We start from the raw sequence: 19,664 nt of genomic DNA, 5'->3' as shown, positions 1-19,664 counted from the left end.
AACTCATACAACTACTGTTGAAATCAGTGTACCAGTTCCTTAGAAAGGTAAGAATCAATATCCCTCAAGATTCACTTATAGCACTCTTGGGACTATACCCAAAAGGTGTGTCATCCTACTTCAGAGACACTTGCTCAACCATGTTCATTGTTGCTGTATTCATAATAACCAGAAGCTGGAAACAACTTAGAAGTCTGTAAGTGGATGAATGGACAGAGAAAAACGTGGTATATTTACACAATGGAATATTACTCTGCCTTCAGAAAAATAAAATCATGAAATACACAGGTAACTGGGTGAAACTAGGAAAAGTAATCCTGATAACCCAGACACAGAAAGGCAAATGTGGTATGTGTTTGTTTATATATGTATATTAGCTGTTAAGTCAGTGATAATCGAGCTACATTCTGTAAAAACCACAGAGGTTAGTTATAGCATAAGGGGATGGGGAGAACACACCCCTTAGGAAGAGGAAATAGAATGGATATTGATGGATAGATGAGAAGTGTGGGCTGGAAGGGGAGGATCAAATGGAGAGGTGGGAAAGAGGGGGACAGGATAAAGAAAACAGAGAGACAGCTAAAATTAAGGACCATTTAAGAGATCATATGGAAACCACATGAAGGAGAATATGTATGTATGTATGTATGTATGTATATATGTATGTATGTATATGTGTATATATATGAAGGTGATCTAAATGAAATTACCAAGTAAAAGGGAGACTTGGCCCCAATTCGACATCTCTAATCACCAGATGAAGATTTGGTACTAATAAGGAATTACATCTTATCAAGTAGTTGCCCACATGGGTTCAATGGAAGGAATTTGGAGTAGAGGGGGCGACATGATGAGAATATGCGCTTGCCATGGTAAACCTGGAGAAACACTTTAGATAACAGTTACTTATTGGGGGATGTGATTTTCAGAATTTGATATCCCCTTTTTTTCTAGAGTAAACTAAACTGCTAAACATTATCAAGTGGTAAAATGGCAAAGACATCCACAGTGCTCATGTAGAATTTGACTTTTCTGAGTATCTACCATACAAAGCTAGCACCTGAGAGATCTCATGCTGGTAGCCTCAGCTTTGAGTAGCAGGTAGGTCTTTCTTCACAATGGCAGAAGTCTCATCTCCTAAGGAGCCATGGGCTCTCTTGCCTCAGTGATTGGAGTGCTGTCTGTTGCAGGGTGCTCAGTATTACTTCTACAGATATTGCAGCAAAGTGATTCTCTGTCCAGGGCCACTAGGCACATTAACCAACATCCCATGTCTCTACCTATCTTTGACAAGCAAAAGCACTTCCAAGCATTGCCAAATTGTCCCTTGCTGATAACCAGTCATTTAGATTTGTCAAAACCTCTCTCTCTTTAGAACTCAAGCTATCGTCACTGCACAAAAATATACTTATATACATCTCCCGACAGTTTGTATCGCATCATTTCAGTACTTTGTCAGTAAAATTGAAAGCCACATTAATTATAACTATTTGCTGCATTTTGAAAACTTTATTTTGAAAGCCTTTCTAAGAATCACTGTCACAAAAAGTTTTTTTTCTTATAAAACACTACCGACCCAAATAAATAGATATTAAGCAAGTTAATAAAAATTGCTGTGTTGTTATGACGATGTATTACAGAAGACAAATCTTGACTGTGACATCCATACATCTCGGAGAATTTACTTCCAAAGCCCTGAAGCTTTTCTTTGGTTTCCTGGTGTGGGAGGATCATTCTATAAGCTGGATCTAAATAAGCACAACTCTGTATAGAAGTGTTTGTGCACTAAATAACATTTCCAGATCTCACCCACACTGCAGCTGAATAGACGTGGGGGACAGAAAATAACTGTTCCTTTTAGAAAATAAAAACGCTGTCAGATCAAAAAGAAATCAAAAGAATGAAAGCTTACCCAGGGAGCTTTCCTTAGGGAACAGTATCTAACCAGTTATTAATAAAAACAGATCCAACACAAACTCAATGTACGTCCCTTCAGGGGAGCCCAAGCAGCTTCTGAGCTGTATTGTAAAATTAGATATGGCCAGACCTTCTGGCCTGATTCAGAGACATAAAGCCCTCCATGACATGTGCCTTACCCAGTGGTATCCACAATCTCCCCAGTGGGAGGGTGAACAAGTTGAGAGAGTGAGCTAACCCAGAGAGGTGGCCTCAGCAAGGACTCGAAGCCATGCCCCAAACTTGTCCAAAACACAGCAGTCCTGTCACTAGATATTTGAAACTGATGAGTGAGATTCTGTCTATGCCTGTGCCATGTAACTGCAAGCTACAGATCTTGTCACCTCAGAAGCACAAAGAGGCAGATTGATAAAAGGGGACACAGAGAACTGCTGAAGTGCCTATATTTCAAACAGCCATCCTGTCCCTTGGCACTGTTCAAGGGGATTGGGCGAACTGTCCATCACGCACCATCCAAACATGTCTCCCAGTACAAGCCCTGCACATGTCTCCCAGTACAAGCCAGACAAGGGGATTCTTGCAGTTTGCAGCTGTTGTTAGGGCATGAGCCTGCCCTATCTCAAACCCTCCAAGTTCTTCTCCTGCTTCTTTCAACTATTCCAAAAATTCTGCACCTTTTACTAATAACCACATCCCTGCAAACTGCATCTCATCTGAACATCCTGAAAGCCTCCTAGCCCTTCAGCCTCTCTAGAGAAACTCACAGGAAAAGGTGAATCCTCCTTTGTATGTTACTGATGCCATGCTGCTCACATCAGCTCAGGTTACCCATGGGACAAGGAGGAAGGAATTTTCTGCCTCCACACCAGTCAGCCCACGTGCTCCGTACCTGGCACCTGCCCAGACCAGTTAGCCCGTGTGCTCCCATCTAGAACCCCATCATAACAACTCTGCCTTGCACTTAACCACTAGAGATTTATTCGGACAGTCTCAAAACAGTTATGTGTCTATTCCTTTTCATCAGAAGTCAAGGTGTTGAGCTCATTGTCTGGCTGCCAAGTTCATGTGCTCCTGCATGCTGAATGGGCTGCATGGGGAAGTCAGACAGAGCTAATCTTTAGTTAGCAGTTGTGATTCAGCCCTCTCTTGCCACTAATGCAGTTGCACTGTGATACGGCTTAGTGTCTTGGTCCCCATGAGATAGTAAAAGCATCAGTCACTCCCAGAAGATGGGAAGTCAAAAAAGAATTCAAACACACCTGCCTATCTATTCACTTTGTAACTGATAAAGCCAGACCCCAACCACATTCCATAATATGTAAGATCAGATGTGAGTGGCAAGACACATAAACATGGGTCCAGAAACCTGTGGATTTGTGCTGACTAAGCTGGCCTCTCTGTTTGAGCCTATAAAGCTGCCCACTTATAACCAAGAGACTAGATGGACTGAGTCACTTTGGTCATGTTGGCGAAGTAAATACCAGAAGGTGAGTCACAAATCCAGGGAGGTTGGGCACTCTCTAGGCATTGTTAAACCAAGTGGCCATATTAAAAAGTGTCCCTCAGAGCTGCAATCCAGAGCTGGGGTGAGAGAGGAAAGGACAGTGTCTCAGTGCTCCCACACAGGGTTTACAATTGTCAAACAAGTGAAAATTTATTTCTTAGGTATTCTCTTCATCTTTTTAGAATAGGTTATTTGTGCATACTTTGGTAAATATCAAAGTTCAAAACAAAATCTGTCAGGAAGGAGTTCCTTTAAATGGAAATGAAAGACAGAAGCTGTGGGTGTTCTTTTGTTTGTTATGTTTGTTGTTTTTGGTTTTTGGTTTTTGGTTTTGGTTGTTGGCAAGATTGGAATGAAAGCTGTGGCAGCAGGAAGAAAGGATCCAGGAAACTCTAGCTCTCCATCCTCAGCATAGGAGGACGATATCAAATGAGTCCGATGAGACCCTGCTTTCTCTTTGCTACAGTGTCAAATATTCCAGGTACTTAGAAATCACAATTAAATGGATAGTGGCAGAAGCATAACACTGAGTTAACACAGTGTCCAAGCCAATAGACATTGTAGCACTTTCCCAAAATGGTGACTGGACACTAGTATTGGGGAAATTCACCAACATTAAAGCTTCTAAATCTTCAATTTTTACATCCATCTTTAAAAATTGGTATTGCTTTAATCCCTGTACCCTAACTGTCAGGGTTCAGCCAAAAGTGATTTATCATATGCGGATTAGTGAAATGATTTTAAGGATATGATAATGAAAACACTTGTCAGACCTACATGGAGAAAGATAACAGGCTGCACCTCTCAGCTACTGAATAAGAGTCAGTTGTTATTCGGAGTTCCACCATATCTGAACTCTGATGAGAAGGGATTTTATAGCTGTATAAAATGACCTCATGGTATAAAATGAGGAAAAGCAAACATTAAGCTATTTTATACAATTCAATAATGGTTCAGCTCCAGTGACCTTATTTCATGCCTCTCTTCCAATGGAACTGTTACTATGCTTCTGCCTCCTTCCCCCTGTTTAGCTCTCGATTGCCCCGAGGAATGATAAAAATAAATGAAGTCCATTAGATAAAATTATTATTTGTGCAAAGACAATATTAATTTTATCTGTCAGCAGGTTTTAAAACTAAGTGAAAGTTCATTCATTTTATTTCTGTTAGCTAAACCAACAAGAACACTTTCTAAGAAACAACTATATACTTAAATAATGGAGCCTTCAGGCAATATGACTATATGAACAATTTCCAAAGGACTTACATGGAGACATTTCCTAAGTCGGGGATTCACAAGGCACACTGCAGTAGTCAAGTTGTGACTCTCACTAGTGAAATATTATAGGTCACTGATCACATTTTTTTTTCAAGTTAAGACAACGTTGGGGACAGAACCTTCTTGTGGCAATCACTATGCATATTCTCTATGGGAACATGAATGCTCAGACCGCCATGTTTGGTAGAAAAGGGCTTTGTGGTGTCTTTAGGGTCATACCATTGGTTACTGACCTTCCATCTAGTGACCTTATGCCACTGGACATCTCCATGCCCTGGTGATGTACTCTTTGCTGATGGATATTTCCTAAAACCTTTAGCTGGGCTCCACAGTACCATAATATTCCTCTCCTCCTGCTGTGTCTAAAACTTCCCTTCTCAGCTTCTAAGCCCTCCCTTAAATGAAGGTACATATCCAGCACTCCCTTGTAATGTGCCTATTCAAGTTTTGGTTTCGAATAACTAGGAACCCAAATGTAACCCCACTCCATATGCCTATAAAAAGTAGAGGGCATCTCCAAATAAATATGTAAGCTGGACTTGATCTACTAGGAACCCCCATGACACAATTTCTTTCACTCCTGTGATACATAACAGACAAGAACATATATATTCAGGCATCCAACTCACCATCCAGGAAATCACCCACCATTCCCATTCTTTATCTTTCCAAAACCCCAGCCATGTCCCTCTGTCTCTTATCTCTGGAATTTCTTCTTTTATTATTGGGATTACTTTCTCTGGCCCCAGTCCTTAAGTGTCATGTCTATGTAGTCATTCCTGGTGTTTCTTTCTGCCTTTTTTTCCTTCACCCATTAAGTATATTAGCACTTATTTCTCTATAGGCTTCATCATCCTAAGCTACAATTACTGTGCTGGCCTCATTCTAATCAAGACTGTGAAGCATCGGTTTCTGGGCAGTACTGAGTACACGATCAGCATCTGATGACTGAGTAAATGGAGACATACATACAACCATCGCTAGAATGCATATGCTTCTATTAAAATGCTATGCATGCTTGCTTTCTTCCATGACTCTGCCATTCATTGTCACAGATGTTTTATCCCCTATTAAAATACTCTCAACATCTGGTCCAAATACATGAATTCCCATGGTTTTGAGAAATGTCCTTTCTAAATGTCATAATATTCCAGGAAATGGTCAAAGGGATGAAGGGATTATTACAGGCAGATGAGCTAAAAAGAGGAGTTCTCGAGGGCCTAGAACTGTGAGAGCAGAAGGGAGTTGTGGCCACGTACACAAGCCCTTGGGGTCCAGATAAGTAATTCCAGTTCTCATCCTTCACCAGAACCCCATGAAACAATGGGAACAAAGAGGAGACATTAGCATTCTGGGCACAGTCACTTTATTAAAGTAATTTTTCTAGGTTGTAATATAAATATCATGAAATATTATCAGATAAAAACAGACTGCTAATGCACTTAGAGAAATAAACTATTTACCGAAAAGTCACCTTACTTGATGTTTTCAGATTTTACCTAGGAAGGACATAGTGCCTACCTGATACCAGACATTGAAAGCTAATACATTGTTTATTTGAATCTGTTACAATCCTGTGTGTCAAAATAAATCATACCTCAATAGCATTAATAAGCTTTTGGCAAGTATGTGCAAAAAGAATAAAGTGTGCATCATGAAATGAAAATTTATGAGATCTTAGTCAAAGTCTGAGATTCTAGTGGCTAATGAATAATAATGTATATGAAATAGCAAAATAAGTTGTAGGTGGAATTCATTGATGTGTTTCTTATCCATAATCTCATAACATATGCAGTCACCCTTTCTTATTTTTCAAACAGAGATGTGAGTCAGTGAAGCCCCACAGCTAAACAGAAAAGCCAAAAGGTTCAGGCAGTATGTCTCCCGCCATGCTGCTGTTCTAAAAGTATGGTCTTCATTTCCACAGTCAATATTGGTTTCAATGGGGATGGAAGTAGCCACAGGATCATTCATTGATCTGGAGCCAGGGACCTCCTTGACCAAGTTTCAACCTAGAGTGACCTGTCAGAGTTCCAGCTCTTGCAGAGTCCTACAATGGCTACCTTATGGTGATATATTTATTTATAACTTATTAAAGCTTGCCTGAGGATTCAGAAAGCAAAGTCAGCCTCAAGCTAATGAGATCAGGCAGTGGTGATGCACACCTTTCATCCCAGCAGCCAGAAGCTAGGATGTGGCGGTACACACCTTTAATCCCTAGGACTCAGAATTAAAGAGGTAGACAGATCTCTGTGAGTCCAAGGCCACCCAGATCTACACAAGTATGATCCAGTCCTAAAGAGAAACAGCGCACACAAAGATGATCTCAGCACCTAGGATCACACACCTTTAATCCCAGTACTATGGGGTATAAAAAAAAATAGGATCAGGGTTTTAAGTGGTCAGTCTCAGGCATCCATGCTCCAGCCACATTGATGATAGGAAGACACTGAAGTCTCAGGATTCTCCGGCCACACTGAGGAGAGGCAGCAGTCTGAGGTTCGGTGTATCCAGAATCTCCTTTCAGTCTGAGGTAGAATGAGAGCTAGTGCTCCACTGCTTTGCCTTTCTGTCTTCAGCTGGAAGTTTGAACCCCAGTGTCTGTCTCTGGACCATTACTTTATCATGCTACACTACCTCAGTGTCCTGCTATCTTCTATCAATTAGTGACCTATGCCTGAAACCATGCCTATTTACTTTTTCATATGTGCTTCCTTAAGACAAAGTAATGTCTCCAAACTAGCCCAAACAAGCCACTGATACCACCACTCCTCAGCCCAGTTTTCTGCTCAAGTCTCTCATCAGAGTAGGAGTCATATTTTTTATTGTTCTAACATGCCCTCTAATATGCTTCACCGTGAGGAAACATTGTCATTATTGCTCCCAATATGCACCAGACCGTACCCTTCACTCACTTTTGTGATTACAGTCTCATTGTGACCCTGTTCTCTTACGTCCCCTCTCCCTGGTTTGCAGAAGCCTTTTCATTTCTCACTGTGCTTTGTACTTCCCCCAAAATGATTTTTGTTTTTGTTTTTGATGCTACAACCAAAGAAAAACTACAAATGAATTGGAGAAAGTGATTGTAGCTGTTTAAAATTCTTCAGTAGTTAGTTCCCCCAGGGAATCTCCAAAAAGTAGAAATTGCTGACCCCAGCAAAAGCCCCTTTCTGTGGCCAGCCCAATAATTCCTGCATCTTTTCCAGGCCTCTCATTCACCATTGGCTGGGCATACACCTACACACGTATGTACATGATCGTCCTCTTGCCTCTACATCTACTGGTTATGCAGAAGCACTGGTTGATTCTTAGACTAAAGTCAAGTATTGTCTAAACTCTCCAAGTTTCTTCATATGACTCGGCTTTTATCCAATGAAAATCCCAAACCAAGCAACCTAAACCTGACTGTTACTCCTACCCAGCTAGGTTACCATCTTAGTTTCATATCACTTGAAACTACATGAATCTGCTTGTTTGCTTGCTTGATGTATCAGTAGGGTATTTTACAACCTGTCACATAATATTCATTTTAAAAGAGGTCATAATCCCCATAATTCATCCACATAATATATGTATATTAAAATGTTAATAATATATGCATTTTAAAACATTATTTTTCATTTTAAACATATGTAATAAACAATAAATAGATTAAAATATCTTACAAGGAGAAAGAAAAAGTACCCAGTATCTTCAAAGAAGGAAAATCAAGCCAGGAAGGATACAATTGAGGGAGTAAATGAGAATAACATAAAAACATACTGACTTGGCCAATGACAGCAAACTTGTCCTCAGGCATCTCAACAATGCTGAGAGAACCTATGACATTTACATTTGGCAACCAGTTGATATCTTTGCTTATATACTATTTAACACACTGGAATATAAACAAAGGGGAGGACAAAAACTTGCTTTTATTCTTTGTAGCTCCCTAAGACTTTGGACACAGTAGCACACATGTAAGTATTATGAACTGATTTAGTAATCCCTAAAGGAAATTAATATTAAGATATCCAGCTGTTGGGTTATCTCATTGTGAAGGTCTATGTCCTACCAGGTGAAAAGAAACCCGGTCAGTTTACTTCAGTCAATTGACTATACTTACAAGCAGTTTCACAGTAGATTATACAGAAAACTGCCAGAATCTCTAACAGCCTACTGGTGAGACTTCAAAAGCAGGTCAAACAGACTGGATGGCCACAAAAACATCTAATTATTAGCCCATTTGTGCAGTGCGGTGACATCTATATGTCCTGGGAACATAAGGCACTGTGTTCTTCAGTTCATTATCCTGGAATATGGAAAGGTCACATGGATATTGCACTAAAGGTCATTATGGTTTGAAAGTAATTCCCAAGCATTTTTGCATTCATATATCAAAATATTAAAAGCCAAATGATGGCATAGAGGTTAATGAAAATACAAAAAGGGTAACTCAAAGATGTAATTCTGGAAGGGATGAGGAAATAGTGCACAGACTGTAAAGGGAGGGCTGCAGGATGAATGACTGTCTACTTATGGCATCTAAAATTTAGGCATCATCGATGGAGTAACTCAGTCTGCAAAGCCCCCACAGTAGACTGCCCTGCCTGTGAAGGCTGGTACAGACAATACCAGTGAGAGTGGAGTACTTCAGGTGTGAGGGCACCATTGCTGCTATCCTCCTGTCTCAGTACCCATCTTCTATAACATGTTGTTAAAGAACACTTAATTTAAAATCATACGAGCCTACTTTAAAAAATTCAGGCTGCTCCTTAGCAATTAGGAATCAGTAAAGAGTTGATGAACATAAACAAGCAAGACTATGGGCAAAAAAGAAGATTTCTTTATATCTTTCCTAGGAAACAAATTAATGCCCTACTAAAAACAGACAATAGGAGCAATTTGGTGTTTTGCAACAGCTGTGAGTGTATGCCATCCTAGTGTTGGGAAAATTCCACATCTGCCCAAGAAACACATAACAATTCATAATAGCACTGTTCGTAACAGCAAAGTCTTAGATTCAGTGTCAGAGTCTCCTGTCCACCGGAAGCACAGACACCTTCATGGTGTGTCATATCACAGTCAAAGGATGGGCAACAGCTCTGTGCCACACATGTAAATGCCCCAGATATAAAACTGTCAGAAAAAAATAGTCACACATAATAAAACAAATCAGTAGGTATCAAAAATAAAAAGAATAAAAACACTAGTAATATTTGAATTGAATAAAGCTCTACACAGGCCAGAGGAGACAGAAACAAAAGCTTGAGTTTGCTGTGGGAAGAGATGTGTGCTGTGTGAACAAGAAGCAATTATCAGAAGGAAGCACAGTGACAGTGCGGCCATAAGACAGATCCCAGGTCTCTCACTCTCCCTTCTGCCCAGGAGACACACCACCAGGTCTACAGCCATCCTTGGAAGCCCAGATCAGGCACAACTCCCGCACCTGCATTAGAGCTCATCGGTGCCCCAAAGAAAAGTTTTGATGGAAGGAGATGCTGGATTCTCTGACGCGTAGAAGGTGCATCCATGTAGCCTGGCTTCTTCTGGCTTGTGACTTAATGTCCTCTTAGCATGGGAAGGGTTACTCATTACAGTGGACCTCACTGTTCAGTATTTGCTCAGAGAACCAACCACACAAGTCACAACAAAGACAGGAAGGAAGGCGCAGGCTAATGGGAAAGGAGGTGTAGAGCCAGTCAGCTTTGTTATTATGGGAACCATGTCAATGGGCTAGAAACAAAAGTAGCAACTCCTGGCAAAGGGAAGCTGTAAAGTCTCAGGTCGGAAGTTATTGGGGTGAGGGGGAGAAAACACATACTTGTTTGAAATGAATAGACCAAAGTTCTAAGTAATGAGATCCAATAAGTTATGATGTATCCATACCATTAAATATCATGCCGCTTGTAAAACCAATGCAGTAAAAGTCAACACTCTGGCATATAAATCCAATAACAATATAGAGGGAAAACAAAAATGTGCACATTTATCAACAGATGGAAAAAGAGAGAGAAAATCCAATTTTTGACTGAATGAAAGCAAATAAATATTTTACATTTGTAGGTACAAAGTCAATCACGTTTACTCCAAGGTAGCAAGAATATGTTTTAAAATATTCTTATATATTGACTGAATTCCAGTGAGCATTCATTACTTTTACAACTTAAAGCAAAAACAAGTACTTACTTACAAACTAATTGAGTGAGGAGAGATTATTTTACGAGACAGCTTAAGGAGGTATTTGGATTCAGTTCAAACTTGCCAGGCTCTGGTGGGAAACTGAGTCATGGAAATAGACTAACTGCAAGAAATATGAGAAGGCTGAGTGGGTCTGAAGAAGAGTGGCCAGAAGGTATGCATGTTGACAGGGCAGAGGCAAATGGTGCGCTCTGTAGACAGAACAGGGAATTCCCACTTACAGGTAGGTGAAAACTAGTTTAGAGACTATCTGCCATACAACTGGAAGCTGGGTCCCAATGAACGGTATTCTCAATACCAAAACCTCTTTCTCCTTGTTCATTAGCTTCATCTTGCCTGGGTGAAAACTTCCCCTTTACTAGAGGAAATGAAACTGGTTCATCAGACTTGTCAGATCAACACTATTACATAAAGCCCTGAGGTTCTATGAAGAAAGACACAGGAGTAAAGGTACACAGGCAGGAACAAGCATATCCACTCTGACATGGCCACACCTTGCTTTGATGCTCAAAGTTGCCCCTTCGGCATGACAATAGCAAACTTGATGTAGAAAACACAGCACACAATTTTTCTTTACCTCTGATGTAGACTTCATTTCCATCAAAAAAGTAGTTAAAGGCAGGGTATGGTGGGATAACTTTAATCTCATCAGTTGGGAGAGGCAAGCAGATCTCTGTGAGTTCAAGGCCAGGCTAGTGTTTGAGTTCCAGGACAGCCAGATCTACATTGAAAGACCGGGTCTCATAAAAACAAAACACACACACACACACACACACACACTTTTGCAAACACATACACACACACACACACACACACACACAAACACCACATTAAGAGTCACAGTCACATGCCTGCTAGAACATCCTGGTTAGAAGGTAGAGTGTTGGGCTCAATCTTACCCTTCAGGAAAGCACCTGCAGTTTCCTTTGATTATGGCCTCAGCCACCCAATAGTGACTTATTAATTGCAAAGAGGACAGTGGACACAACTGGTTCTGCTCTCAGGGACAGACAGTTCACTCCCACAGACTACATGTTTCACAAGCACAAGTGTGACCCCCATGAGATCACTCCTTGAACAGGCAGACAAATTTCGTGTTCAACCCCAAGGCATCTGCCTGCCTCTCTCACTTCCATTCTTTAGAAATGGAAAGCCTGATGAAAGCCTGATGAAGGTTTTGGTGCTAGTCCATTCTATGCTGTTTTACTTCTCAATGGTCCCTTCCCCATGTGGCACCTGCCTAAACACAGCTGTATCCCCTGTGTCTGTAACCTTCACTACAGTCATTTCCTGTCTCCTGTCTCACTGTAACTAACTAAAAGCAAGTCCAGGAACAGTTTTCACACAGATTCCAGCAAACACTTAAGCTGGAATATATCCATCCTTGTCCAACTACGCGGTGCCAGCAGGATCTGAGAGCATCTACAGAAGTGTTCAGACTTCTGATGGTGTGACAATGACTTTTAATGCTACAATGGTACAAGAGAGATGTGCCAGTGCAAAGAAGCAGCACTTTGCATTTTGACTTTAGATCTTTTTCCATTTGGTCCTATCTTCTCATGAGATGTTGGTAAACAGAAGTAACCCTCATCCCTAAGTCAGCCCTCAATCACCAGGGGAAACAATCAAGATGTTACAGTATACATGTTGCTAAGTGATGGTGCTCAGTACTCAGGGGCACTGAATGGAGGTTAGACTGACACTATCTTCAAACACAATGGACTTACTGAGCCCTGATCTCCCCATAATCAGAGGAATGACTAGATGAGGCGGCATTTAAAGACACGATGCTACTGTAAGATAAAATTTTTTGCATATATTCAAGATATAATATTACATGTTTAAGTTGGAAAGCAAACACTGCATACAACATATAAAAAACATATTCTGAATGGTAAGAGGGCTTTCTTTGTAAGAAAGAGGAGTTGGGATCTCCAACATCTGCTTAAGAAGCTGAACAAAAATGTATGATCCTATAACTCCAAGCATTGGGAGAAGGGTGAGAAAATGATGGATTCCAAGAGGCTGATGGCCAATCAGCCCATTCCTTCCACAAAGAACACAGTCCTGAGTGACCCTGTGTTGAGGTAATAATGTGGAAATTAATAAAGGTATGTCCAATAGCTTTCTCTTCTCTGGCCTGGCATGAGTACAAATGGGTACACACAGCTGCACACTCAAGTATGTGCGACACACAAACACATCAAGATATTGTCATGTACATATCCAGATGCCCTCATGTATATGCATATACAAACATTCTTAAAGAACATTTACACCTATGAACAGCCAGCCTCAAGTCTGTAATACCAGTACACAGAGGCTAAAGTGTGCAAACTTTTAAGTTCGGGATCAAGGAGGATGACAGAGTGAGTTCCAGAACAGCCTAACTAGAGAGTGAGACCATGTCTCAAACTCCTAACAACAAATTCTTATTAATCCTAGAGTCCTGGTCTTGGGCCCTGACTCCTGGACTGCAAATTCCAGCTCAGGAACTATCTGATTGGATGGCTTCTGTTTCCATCTCCAAACAGAGTTAACCTTTGAGCTTTCCCATGAGCATGAAAGCATCTAACTAACAAACCAAGTGAAGCAGAGAAGTGCAGGGCCCCTTGGAAAACAATAGTAACTGTTACACATGACAGATGGACCTTTATTGTTTTGATTAATTTCTTTAAAAAAACATGCCTGGCCATCAGAATGTTTTAGGATATTCAATTCTGCATAATTTTTGGTATTTGGGAGTATTTTAGCATATATACTCCAAGCGGGATGGAGAAAACTATAATATATAATTATGACATAAAGTATATGACATATTATGTTTCTATGAAAATGTTACAGAAAATAACCAAGAGAAAATGGGATCCTATGCACACTCACTAGTTACCATCACAAGGAGGAAGACGGTGCTGCTGATTTTTTTTCTTAAATGATGATTCCGTTATCTTGTCAAAGATGGATCATGGTCCCAAAGACATTATCCTAACAGGACACCAAGACATGCAGGACCCAATAGGTTGGTTGGCATCCAATCTGTTTCAAATCTGAGGGGGAGAAGGTCCATTATCAACAGAGAGAGGTAAAATAGAACCACATGTTATGTCTTCTCTCAGGAAGTCCTACAGGAATACAGCAGGTAACTGGAATTTAAACTAGTGGTTTTTTTTTTTTTACCCAGCAAGCACAGTGATCACAGACCCATTCAGGGAAGCAAAAGAAGAAGTACACAAATCAAGAAAAAAACATTGCACAGCTCAGAAACCTGGAAAAAATATGATCCTGGTGTAGCACCAAATTCCAACCAAATTAAGTACATCGATGGCATCCATCTGTAACTCCCTAAGTAGAAGTCAGAACTAACTTGTTCCAAACACCATGGTCAGCGTCTCCATTTATCATGTGAGTTTTTCCTACACATCATGCTGTAAATAAGACACAATGAGATCAGAACCCTCAAAAGTATTTTATTGTCCAACATCTATCTCCAATGTTTAATGGTTATTCTTACAGATTACAGGGGGAAGGTTAAAGGAAAAGTCAAGGCTGCACGTGTATTGAGAAACCAATTTCTTATGAGAGTTACAGTGGGCACAGATGTGAGCTGTGTCCAGCTGCAAACACCTTATGCCTTCCAGGTAAAAAGTGTCCTCCACAGACAAGTAGAACATTACCATTTTGTACACAAACACACAAATAGATAAATAAATAAATGATAAATAATTTTTAGGGGGCATAGTCCCTATAAACACAAACTACAGTGGCCCCATAATTCCACTCCTATGCACATCCCTAAAAGAAACAAAATATTTCTGCAAAAGCTTTTCTATGAATCTTCATAATGATATACAAACAGTAAGATGGCCACTTAAAAACCAGTGCAAACTTGACAGACTTATTCAATAGTTTCAGCTCAAATCCCATTTTTAACTGCATTTCATCAACCAGTTTGTTAACGCATACATATTCATGAAGGAGCTGATTTTACCAATTAGTTTAAACACCTTGCAGTACTTTAAATTGCCAAGTATGTTACAATTTATATTAGCTGATATTAAACATTGCTTGATAATTTATGTTAGCTATTTTAATCTTTTTCTTAAAAGCTCTATGCTCAAAAACTCATCTCCCAAACAGGTGCCACACAAACCCTCAGACAGTCCCCAGTGCCTGTGTGCAGACATCTCCATCAAATTCAACACAGTAGAGATCTCCTCTTGCCTTCTGGCCTTTTTCCTCGGTTAAAAAAAATTAAAGCAGATAGGTAACAGAACCATTATTTTTTACCACATGAAGAGCAAAATGGAAGAAACGATAAGTATGAGAGTGGACAAACTGTATCTACAAAACTGAACCAGAGTCTCTAGACATTGTGACAAATCACAATGCTGATCTTCAATGGTGCAGAGGCCACAGGGCTGCACTTTAGGCAAACAGAATGCTTCCTACTGTGTCTACTCTTGACTCCTACAAAAGTTCTTCTGGAATTATGGAGCCATCACAGGAACCACATGTGTTTTCTTCTTGATTCAAAAGCCTAGTCACATGACACCTACACATGGGTAAGGACTCACAGATGTTCAGGGGCCTACTGTCCAGCTCTTACAGGAAAACCACCCATCTTCCACTCTTCCCACCGCAGGAGGTTGCAAAGTAGGTCAAACTGCCAAGAGTAGTTCAGATCACAAAACACTTACCCATGCCCTAAATCACCAGCCTGTGAATCCCTAACTAGCATCTCTTGACAAATTAATGCCTTGACCACTAGGCAGGACTTCTGGTCATACGAGAATGTTTCTGAGAAAGACTCTCATCCCTTGAGAATTTTCTTGAGGAATTTAAAGGATGAGAATTGACCCAGAGTTTCTATCTAAGCCAAACAGAGTCACAGAAAACTGCTGCCTTTCTTTTGACTCTTGACATCTCCTACATACCAATGCCTCTAAGCGGGTCAGCACACTAGCTGTCTCGTGTAGTATTTAATAAAGTCAAGTATAAGCCCACTCCATTAGAATTGAGCCCCGTGTATGAATTCTTTAAGACAGTTGTCTCTCCTGACCTATAACATGGAAATCATGTACTTATTTGTACAGGCTTACAATAATTAACCTTGCACTCCCCACACACACAAACGCACACACACACACACACACACTCACTCACCTTATGCACATAAACTTATACCTCCCCCACACACAAACTTCTATGTCCTCCTTTTCATTACTGTCAGTCATAAAAGAACATAGATGAACAGCCTAGATTTCCCACAATAAACAACGTGATCTAGGTCATGGCATGAACTAATTAGGTGCGTTATAAACATAAGAACAGATCTTAAAGGAACTGATTTGAACAATTTCTTGACCATGCATATATAAATACTATTCCCTAAGGTTCCCTGAAGGGTCATATCTTAAAATTAATTAGCTGGAGATATGTCTCAGTTGTTAAGAGCACTGACTGTTCTTCTGGAGGACACAGGTTCAATTCCCAGCACCCACATGACAGCCCCTTGCTGTCTAGAACTCCAGTTCCAGGAGACTCACACAGACATGCATGCAAGAAAAACACCAATGCGCATAAAATAATTTTTTTAAAAAAATAATCAGACATGGCTTAAAATATACCTTGTTTTCATCTTTCCTGTCTCTGGAGAGTTACTAACCTTTGCCAACCCTCTTGTCTCATCCAACTATATCAACTTTTGTAAGGAACAAATAAACCTGTGCTCTTAATAGTCTCAGCACACAAAAATGTGTATAGTAATTTACATAAATATATGCTTTATTTTCTGTGTATATGCTATTACATTTAGAGTGTGACATCGTAAAAATATTCTCCACTGCTGTGTCCCTTCCATCACAAAAGAGCTCAGGTCTTAAATGTCACATGTGCACAGTGGATGTTTGTAAGACAGAATGGAGAACAGGGGAGATTGTGGAGGCTAGCTCTCTATCAGTGAAGCTAGTTTAATCCCTTCATTGTCTCTTTCTGGCCCTGTGACATGCATGTGTTAATACTCTTTTGTAAGGCTCAATTGCCTGATTATGAAACTAGGATATTATTTCTGTTTCCCTGTAGGCTGCTGGATGAGTATATTAGTGAATTTTTCACAAGTCTCATCTCACTGTGACTAGCATGCAGTGATTAACACATACCCACTGCCACAATACAGTGAGGATTTGAACCTTCAATTTCAAACCCATACTCTGATGAAAAAAAAGGGCATTTCTCTTTGAAAACTCCTTGTGCTTGTGGAGAGGGTTAAGCGTTAGAAACAAACAATGTAATGAAGTGCAAGAAGAGATTAGGAAACAAAGAGGATCAGGAACTACAAGCACAACTCTCCTGCTTTCAGGGCTGATAAAATCACTATAAAGTCCAAGGTGTGACCCTGTGGTGTTTCAGCAGTGACTCTCCTGCAGGGGAGGCACATCCCTATGCGATACGGAACTGTCCAATATTCCCGATACGTGTATTCATTAGCTACCCAACAGGAGGCTAAGCCAGAATGAAACAACGATTACTTTTTGTGATTTAAGTAAAAAAATCAAGTGGTTGAAAATAAATTTGTAACATTTATTATATTATACTATATTATGTTAAATTCAAGAAAAAATGGACTACAAATTGTAGTTTAGAAGTCCATAATCTTATACCAGCAATAAATGTTTCAATCAAGGCTAACCGTTTACAGGCTTGGTAACACAGATCAAACTTCTAAATCTATTATCATCAGGATCCTTTTATTAATCAAATTACCTCAAAATGCATTCCCAATGGTGAGTGACTAGAAACTTCTCTTTATGAAAGACCATTTGAAGTGCTACTGGCAGCTAAGAATGTTGAGCGCATAGAAACACCCTTTCCCAGAGAAAAGCATGCCAATTGGCCATTGAATACCAAATGGTCAGCCCTGAAAACACATATTCAAGGTAACATTAGATAATCTGGGTAGGTTGTATTTAGGAATATATATATATATATATATATATATATATATATATATATATATATGTGTGTGTGTGTGTGTGTGTGTGTGTGTGTATATATATATATATATATATGCTTGCAATAACAATTAATGAAAGGACAGGCTACCTGACACAGAGCATGAAGGGGCATATTTAAGGCTGGGTGATAGTAGCTTCTCATAGCTAGGTCACAGGTCACAGAATGGAAATAGAGGAAGACAAATTAAGAGACAACTGTTAGGTGGCTGTCTAGGTGACACCAAAGGCTAACTTCTTTTATGACCACAAGCCAACAAGCAACAGCACACTGCCTCCCTCCTTCTCAACAGGTACTAAGTTCCAGAATAGATTATCTAGCCACCCAAAGAAAGGGTGACTCAGGTAAGCATTTCCCCAGGGCACGCTCTCTCACCTCATTTAATGAGGAGCCCTGTGATTTGGAAGCCAATTCTAGAGTCAGAGAATGTTAAGCAAGATATTATTTTACCACTCTATGAAACAACAGGCCCCAACACTGAGACCTGGAATGTTCTAGGAGTCTCTGTTTATGCATGTCTGGAAACAAATCAGTATGCAAAACAGCCTCCTCATTAAAGCATTTCTGTCCTTTGCTCATTTCTGGCCTCATGGAAACATAGACTCCCCAGGGTCTGAAACGCCCACCATTTGGACTGCACAGGAATCCTCATAAATATTGCTCGTGATTTTTAACTCCCGGCTTTCCATCCTTTCCATACATCCACAGCACGTTTCTGGGTTTTAACAAGAGTTAAAGTCCAGTATTCTGAATGGCCTGGGGCAACATTTCTGCTGGTCTGGGTCATATCCATCCTCATCAGTCTTACTGGCTACAGGAGATTATGTTCAGAGCAGACATGACTGAGTGTGCAGCTGATGATCAATATTATGAATCTAGTTCCTTTTAAAGGGAGGATTTCAAATACGCTTGTTTTGTGGATGAGCTGTTTGCTGTCGCTGTGACAGAACACCAGGGTCAAAAGCAGCTTTATAGAGGGAACCTTTTGTCCTGGTTTTGGTTTACAAGGGAAAAGACACCGTGGCTGAGAGATATGGCAGCAGGTGGCTTGTGTAGGAAGCTGAGAAAGTACATCTTCAACCACAGCAAAAGCAGAGAGAGTGGACCTGAAGTGAAGTGAGAAAAAGATGCTCAAAACCTTCCCTAAGTGAGGTACTTCACCCAGAGAGGCTCCTTGCCCTAAAAGTTCCATGACCTCACCAAACTGTAGCAGCAGCTGGAGATCAAGTTTTCAAACATGAGCCATCACAATAGATCACTTGCAAGATGTGTGGGACACAGCCAGAGTGAACACGTTGAGCTGATGTCACACACTTGACAAGAGAGGCCAGTAGAAATGCAGACTCTAAGGGTTCATTTTGTACCCATCAGGAAGCAAAGGAGTTTTGGCTTCCCACTCCCACATACAGTGACACTGCTATATTTATATTGCATTATTTGGCCAAAGAAATGATAAAGAATTTGCTAGAATGAATAGAACATAGCTAAAGTATCATCGGCAAATAGGGTCTGTCTCAAAGGATATGCAACCATATCAGCAGTATTTGTCAAAATGTTAATATTTGCCTAATGGCAATCTCTTACTGTCAAGTTCAGCAGAGAAATCGATATTAATTTATAACATGTTAAATAAGATAACATTGACTTCTGCAAGGTTGGCTATGGGGAATATTTTTATAGATCATACTCTGGATTTATCTTAAACTAAATGCAATAATTAAAGTCCAGGAAAGTCTAAAGCCAGAATTTTTTTCTCAAATACAAAGCAAATCAC

General features: G+C 40.1%; 1 protein-coding gene across 2 annotated transcripts in view; it reads right to left on the bottom strand.

Moving 5' to 3' along the window:
• Sema5a (semaphorin 5A) overlaps window positions 1-19,664 on the bottom strand; it is a 427,756-nt gene that overhangs the window by 280,461 nt on the left and 127,631 nt on the right. The window lies entirely within an intron of this gene.

Source organism: Mesocricetus auratus, unplaced genomic scaffold (assembly GCF_017639785.1).
Source record: "Mesocricetus auratus isolate SY011 unplaced genomic scaffold, BCM_Maur_2.0 Super-Scaffold_100015, whole genome shotgun sequence".
Classification (NCBI taxonomy): Eukaryota; Metazoa; Chordata; class Mammalia; order Rodentia; family Cricetidae; genus Mesocricetus; species Mesocricetus auratus.
Note: the sequence above shows the minus strand (reverse complement) of the source record. Positions and strands in the feature narration are given on the sequence as shown.